Source organism: Myotis daubentonii, chromosome 4 (assembly GCF_963259705.1).
Source record: "Myotis daubentonii chromosome 4, mMyoDau2.1, whole genome shotgun sequence".
Classification (NCBI taxonomy): Eukaryota; Metazoa; Chordata; class Mammalia; order Chiroptera; family Vespertilionidae; genus Myotis; species Myotis daubentonii.
Genome location: NC_081843.1, coordinates 99,212,137 through 99,220,398, shown reverse-complemented (window position 1 = coordinate 99,220,398; position 8,262 = coordinate 99,212,137).

Sequence of the window (8,262 nt, the reverse complement as noted above, 5' to 3'; positions counted from 1 at the left end):
CCTAGTGTGGGGTGTGCAAGAGGTAGCTAGCTGATCAATGATTCTCTCATCATTGATGTTTCTCTCTCTCCCTCTCTCTTTGTCTCTGAAATCAATAAAAATATATTTCAAAAAAATAATTTGGAAAAAGAAGTAGGAGAGAGAGGCTGGCATCATTTTCAGTGCCAGCATGTAAACTATCCACCTGGAAGGCATTTCTGTCTCCTGCCAATCATGGGAATTCTCCCAGCTGTCAATCAACCAAATGTCTAGACTCTGCCAAATCAAGAGACTCATATAACCCATGCTAGAGGCATGTTTTGTTCTTGTTTTTAGCAGTATGAATCTCCGCAAAAGTATTGTTGGAGTGATTGAAATATAGCAACATGCTTGCTTGAAGATACTAACACCAACTAAGCATTTTCTTTGTGTTTTTTTTTTTCTAATGGCCAACCAAATTCTTCCTAGTGTATTAATTTGTATATAGGAGACTCCGAGGTAAGGTGATGTTTTTATTATTTATGGATCCTGTAAAAAATAAAATAATCATTAGACTTTACATCATGATTTTACTTTCACTGACTTTAGGTACTTTCACACACACACACACACACAGACACAATGTGTGTTTTGTTCATGAGAAAACTTTTACATCTTGAATTTCTTAAATACAGAATATTTGAGCTATAAAGAATTTATTCAGCTTTAAATATTTCAGCCTAAGTTTTATTAAACTTTAATCATTTACAAGGTAACATTTTATGGTCTTCCTTTTTTTTACAGTTTAATAGATACAAGTAAGGTATCTACTTTATTTCACACATAGGCTTTTGAAGAATAACCACTAAAATGTTTAATCACAGAGACCTGTAAGTAATGGCTGAGTTCGGAGTGGCTGTTCTATTTACATGGAGAATTAAGATATTTTGGGGCTAAAAACTGGTAGAATGGCCAAGTAAGAACATGCTGTCAGAGATAAAGGGAACTTGGAGAGCAAGAGAGACCAACAGAGCCATGAGCCTCATGCTTCCTACATGCTATGAGTAATAACGTCCTTGGTTTTGGTGCCAGGAGTTCCCTGCCTTTGGTCAGCTTCCATGACACTGTGGCTGCTAACTTGTTATAATGCATGCAGAGTGAAATCTCAGGCCCTTCACAGTTCTTTTTTTTTTAATTAAATATTTATTGTTCAGATTATTACATTTGTTCCTCTTTTTTCCCCCCATAATTCTCCTCCTCCCAGTTCCTGCCCCACCCTCCACCCTCACTCCCCACCCACTGTCCTCATCCATAGGTGCACGATTTTTGTCCAGTCTCTTCCCGAATCTCCCACACCCCTTTCCCCCCCAAGAATAGTCAGTCCATTCCCTTTCTATGTCCCTGATTCTATTATAATCACCAGTTCATTCTGTTCATCAGATATTTATTCACTTGATTCTTAGATTCACTTGTTGATAGATGCATATTTGTTGTTCATAATTTGTATCTTTACCTTTTTCTTCCTCTTCCTCTTCTTAAAGGATACCTTTCAGCATTTCATATAATACTGGTTTGGTGGTGATGAACTCCTTTAGCTTTTCCTTATCTGTGAAGCTCTTTATCTGACCTTCAATTCTGAATGATAGCTTTGCTGGATAAAGTAATCTTGGTTGCAGGTTCTTGGTATTCATCACTTTGAATATTTCTTGCCACTCCCTTCTGGCCTGCAAAGTTTCTGTTGAGAAATCAGCTGACAGTCATATGGGTATTCCCTTGTAGGTAACTGAGTTTCTTTCTCTTGCTGCTTTTAAGATTCTCTCTTTGTCTTTTGCTCTTGGCATTTTAATTATGATGTGTCTTGGTGTGGTCCTCTTTGGATTCCTTTTGTTTGGGGTTCTCCGCTTTTCTTGGACCTGTAATTCCATTTCTTTCACCAGGTGGGGGAAGTTTTCTGTCATTATTTCTTCAAATAGGTTTTCAATATCTTGGTCTCTCTCATCTTCTGGCACCCCTATAATTCTGATGTTGGTACGCTTGAAGCTGTCCCAGAGGCTCCTTACACTATCCTTGCACTTTTGGATTCTTTTTTCATTCCGCCCCTCCGGTTGGGTGTTTTTGCTTCCTCACATTTCAAATCATTGAATTGATTCTTGCGCTCCTCTGGTCTGCTGTTGGGAGTCTGTATAGTATTCTTTATTTCAGTCGGTGTATGCTTAATTTCTAGTTGGTTCCCCATCAAAACATCGAGGGTCTCATTAGTTTTCTTGTAGATCTCATTAAGTTTATCGGCGGCTTCTAAACAGTTCTTGAGAGACCTTAAAAGTGTGGTTCTGAACTCTATATCTTCCATTGACAATTTTGTCCTGTTTCTTTGTCTCCGCATTTTGTTATGCTTTCTTGGTGCACCCCCTAGTGGTCTTTGTGCGCAGTCTTGTAGTTAAGCCTTGATTGTTGTAGCTAATACCAGGGAGGGTTTGACCACCAGGCCAAGTGGCTGTGAGAATCAGCTGTGTCTGCAGTGAGAGAACTTCTGTCCTCTAGGGAGGTGCTAATCTAGCCTTTGCCTGAGGCTATCTGGCAAATGCCTCTGTGCAGGGCTTGGGCGGGGCGGTTCACACAGGATCAACAGGGTGGGCCGGAGAGAGCAGTTATGGCGGCTCTCAGTCCTGTCCCCAGGGGCTCTGCCTCTCTGAGTCCCAGCACCCGCTGCAAAGCTGGGAGAGAAAGCTGCACTCACTCTGACCGAAGCCAGACAGTCCCGCTTCTCCCGTTTGAGTCTGGGTCCCTAAAGACTCGCCCGGATCTGGAGCTCAGAGTCTGCGACTCCCTCCCGATTGAAAACGGCAACCGCACCCTCAGCCACCAGCCCGCTGTGCATACACTCCGCACCTCAGAATTTGACTTCAGCATTGCGCCTCCTCTGAGTGTCCGTATGCGTTTCTCTTTCCTCCTAGTTGTAGGACTTCCACTCAGCCAGCGTTCCTGTGGTTCTGGGTGATGTCCGTTCCGTCTTTTAGTTTCACTTTTGAAGTAGTTGTTCAAGGCAGCAAACTCCGGCGTTAACCTATGCCGCCATCTTGGTTCTCTCTCGGGATTTTCTCCCCTTCACAGTTCTTGACAGACTTTTGATGGGATAAATAGGGCCACAGAATGTGGCATTTTATCAGGGAAAAGAAAGTTTAAGGAGCCTATGACAAAGTCTCCTTAGTCAGTTTCTTTGTAATCCAACACCCAATCACTTATTTTTTTGACTTCCTGTTTTTAAAATGGCCAAGAAAATTTGGTCTAAAGAAGATCCAGGCAAATTAAAAAACAGAGAGTGTTTGTATAAGTTCAGAAGGTTTTCCTAGGGTGGGACAACTCACAAGCATCGATAGAATGCCAAACATGATGATTCCTAATGGAAAGAGATCTGGGCATTTGTTCAATAAATTCCTTGCCCATATTCTATTATTAGCCCTCTTTTTAAATGGAGAGGCAAATGTAGATTTGTCAATAATTTATCTTTATATAGTAATCAGCAGTGCATTTTATATAGTCTCCTGTAAAGTTAAGTAGTGTATTTTTTTATTTGTCCTTTCAAGTTTGGCTTAATTGACTTTCAATAATTGATTTCTTCCATACAACCTTTATTCTATTCATCATGTTTTGGATTGGTCAGTGAGTCTCCATAGACTTTGTAGCAATTATACTATTTACAATGCAGTGGAATTATTTTGACTGGCTTTCATTGCTGAAGTTCCAAAAATGATTTACTTACAAGGTGGATTCTATGCTCAATTCTTCTGACTCCATTATATTCTACCAACTTCCTTCTTCCAAGAGTTTGACTCCCAGTAATTTTCTTTAACTACATGACTCATGATACACATCACACTTTGAAAAGAATTGGTTGAATTCATAATCTATTGTTTAAGAAAGAGTGGCTTTTTATACATACTCCCTTGATATAAAATATTTACTTTAATTTTAAATGAAATACTAGCCATTTTAAAATTGTAATGCTTTTGCTGTTATTGTTTAAATTCTTTGCTCTCATCATAGGCCAGCAACTTGTTATCCAACTCTCTTATCTTCTTTTCACTACTTATCGAATTATTACAAGCACTGTTTGCAATAGATTAGTAACATTTTGTGCTAAAACAAAAAGTTTAATTGAAATGAATTTTACAAAACTCATCAGGATTCTAAAAACAGGGGTCATAGTATTCTTTGGGACATTTGAAATTCCTTGGGTGATCAGATGCATAATGTTCTGGAAAGATTTTTTAAAATTCCTAATCAATACAATGGTTCCTGGATCATTCTTTGAAGGAACATTTTAGAATTCTCAACTAAGACCTCTTTATGATATATGTTAATATTTGTCACTCATTGAAAATGATAAACATGTTTACTTTGCTATGCACATGTTACCTATCACATCCTATAATCAGGTTTCATCAATACCTTAAATGACAGTGAAATGTGGTTATGAAATCATTTCATTACCTAATTAATTTTAAGTGGAAATTTTGTTAGTTGATTCTGAAACTCCGCTGCTGAGGTTTGTACCTTTTCTCTCAGCCCTCAGTGATTTCATTACCATGCATAAAGATGTAGATATAAATATTTTAGGTAGCTGTATCCCTTGGTTCTATTATTGCCGTGGCCAATATTTATTATTTATTTAGTTGATTGTATTTTTTATTAATGTGCTTGTATATTGGTTACAGGGATATCATGATGTGAAGAAACAAAATAAGCAGAGTTGCCTAATTAAAACCAATTTTGAATACAGAAAAGGAAATTAGTGATTACAACAGGATGTAGTATGTGTGACCTTGGTGGGGTACTCAAGATTGCTGGGGAACTGAAGAGGACCGTGGACTCAGAGATTTCTAGGTAGTACCATTTGAGCCTTTGTTAACACTGCTAAAGTTGTTGATGGACTTTGAAAAAGAAATATAAATAATACAGAGTCGTATAAAGTCAGAAAGGAAAGAATGAAATGTGAACGGGTTCCCTGAATTGGATCTTAGAGAAGGAATATTAACAGAAAAAATGGATGAAATCTATATAAACTTTGGAGTTTAGTTAATAGTTATATATCAATGTTGGTTATTTTAGTTCTGAGAAATGTATTAGGAAAATTTAAGATGTTAACAATGGGGGAAAATGGATGAGGGGTGTCCAGAAACTCTCTGTATTACATTTATAAATTTTCTACAAATTTAAAATTATTCCAAACTAAAACATTTATTTTTTAAAAAGTGGAAAACCCCTCTTTTATTTTGCTGATAGTAAGATCATACTAACATACTGCCCTCTTTCCCTCCAGCAATATAGGGTAGACTTTTAGGTCAATACACATAAATGTACTTCATTTTAAAAATGCCTATAAGTCATTCTATAATGCTGACTTACATATTTTAAAGTTATTTTATTGAGTTGACTCAATCTTTTTATCTTAACAAATAATGTTTCAAAGGTCATCTCTTCAAATATATTCTTATACGCAAACCTTGTGTATAAGCATCAATCAGACTGTCAAACCTCAGAGGGAAGGTAGGGGAGGGTGGAGGTAAGAGGTAGAGATCAACCAAAGGACTTATATGCTAGCATATAGGCCTAACCAATGGACACAGACAACAGGAGGGTGAGGGTATGAGTGGGCAGGATGGGGGGTAATGTGGGGGTAAGTTCACATATGTAATAGCTTAATCAATAAAAAAATTAAAAAAATAAATTTGCCAAAAGTAAGAATATTAACATTTTAAATGTAAAATTGTTCTTCAAAAGGTTAAGTTTAAAAATCTAACAATAGTGTACACAATGTTTTTTTACTCATACTTTTATCAACTGGATTTTTTTTTTTTAAAAAAAGATTGCCATTCTATTAGAAAACAGGTGGTATTTCTATTACCAGTATGTCATGATAGATGAATAAATGTAAGCCATGCAGCTGAAGGGCAAAGGGGTGAGGAATGGGTTAGATGAAATCATGGACAAATGTGAGGAAGCACAGAGGAAATACTGTTCTCAGGAAATGTTATATTTTTTTTTCAGAAAAGTCGGAGTTTTAGCATGGAGTTGAGGGTCACCGTGAGGTTGGGAATTATAAACTGTTTGTATCCATATAAAGGTGACTACATTTTGAAAGGTTGGAAATCATTGAAGTTATTCATACAGGAAGAAAACACTCAGATTTTCATTTTAGAAAGACATCTGTGAATGCAGTTCAGAAGTCTGGCTTTAATAGGGTTAGCTAGAAAAGGGGTAATACGTTAAGAGATTCTTAATATGATCCGATAAATATTAGCACTTAGGCCAAGAATGTTCCTTTGAGAGAAGCAGAAACTACACGACTTAGAGGCTGGTTAGATATGAAGGGTAAGAGAAGTGGAGTAGACTAAGATAAATGTCAGTGTTATTTTTGCTGTCAGTGGCAAAATTAGAGACTGCATGGGGCAAAGCAGATTTGGGAAAGAGATGGTACATTTTGCCTTAGACACGTTCCATGAGATGCTTGGAGGAGTCAAAACTGAACAAAACGCAATGGATAAGGGGCGATTTCAAGCTCAATTCTGGCCAGCAGACACACATTTGAAAGTTGTCATTGTGTAGGTGAAAGATGACATTTTGGCCGGGTAGTTCTTTGTGGGTTGGGGTGTGAGGTTGTCCTATGCATTGCAGGATGATTAGCTACATCCCTGGCATCAACCAACTAGGAATCCAGTAGCATAGCCCAAGTTGTTACAGCAAAAAAAAATGTCTTCAGATATTGTCAAATGGCCCTTGGGAGTAAAATAAATTTGCCCAGTTGAGAACCTCAGGACTATGTAAAGTGAGAAGAGAAGGAAGTTGATAGTGGATTTCTGGGAAACATTGGCATGAAAATGTGTCAGTGAGGTGCATAGGAGAAGTGGTAGGCAGGCAGAAATAGAACAACAACAAAAATGGCACCATGGAAGACTGGAGATGGGATGCATCAAGAAGAAGGAATTAGGCATTGATGTCAAACACTGATGAAATGTCAAGTCAGTTAAAGACTTAAATTGTCAACTATATTTGGTAATTTCAAGGTCACGGGTGACATTAACAAAGAGTAGATTTTTAGATGTCAGCTTTGCCACCTGGAATCAGTTGTTCTCAAAATCCAATAAAGTATTAGTTTTTGAGTGATGGCTATCACATTGCTTTTCTTAGGGTTTTACTGACAATGTGTTAACTGTTTTCATCTACACTCAGTCTGGGTATTTTCTTTGGAGAAATACTCAAACTTTTCTACATTTCTCTCTCCTGGCCCTATTTTTGGGTTACACTTTTCATAACCAAATATTCTTATTTTAAGGCAACAGCTCTCAGTTTTTACTTTTATTGTGATCCCTTCATTCTAAAATGTCCAGGGTTTGTGTATTGGCACTAATTAGAGTAGTAGAATCTTTTGCCCAAGTTGCTATGCTCTTATGGAATGTGGTCCTTTTTTTTTTTTTTAAATCACTTATCATTTGTTATGGGTTACATTGTATTCCTGACCCGCCCCATTCCTATGTCAGAGTCCTAACTCCCAGTACCTCATTCAGACTGTGAGCTGGAAATAGGGTCATTGCAAGGGTAATTTGTTAAGATGAGATCATACTGAAGTAGGGTGAGACTCTAAACCAAAATGAGGGGTGTCCTTATAAAAAGGAGACATTTTCACATGTGCATACATAGACATACATACATAAAGACAGACAGACAGACAGGCACACACACGTGTCACTCGATGAACATAAAGTTAGGAATGAGGATGATATGGCTAGAAGCCAAAAAACAAGATTCCTAGAAACCCACAAGAATCTAGGAGAGAATAATGGAAACAGATTTTTTTCTTACAGTTTAAAAGCAGAAAGCAATCCTGCCAACACCTTGATTTCAGACTTCTAGCCTCTAGAACTGTGAGACAATACATTTCTGTTTTTTAAGCCATCCAATTTGTAGTCTTCTTAAAATAGCAGCGAGTAACCTAATATATCATTATAAATGATATGATTATAAATTCACCCTTGTGATTATTTAATATCTTATTCTTCAAAAGTTTTTCTGAGAGCAGAGGTTATATCTACTTTATTCACAATCATATTCCTTGTGCTTACCACAATGCATGACACATAATAGACACACAATAAAAAGTGATTAATTGAGCCTTGGCCAGTATGTCTCAGTTGGTTGAACATCATCCCATGCACCAGAAGGTCACGGGTTCAATTCCCAGTCAGGACCTGTGCGGGACGCAATCAATGAATGCGCCTCTCTAACATTGATGTTTTCTCTCTCTCT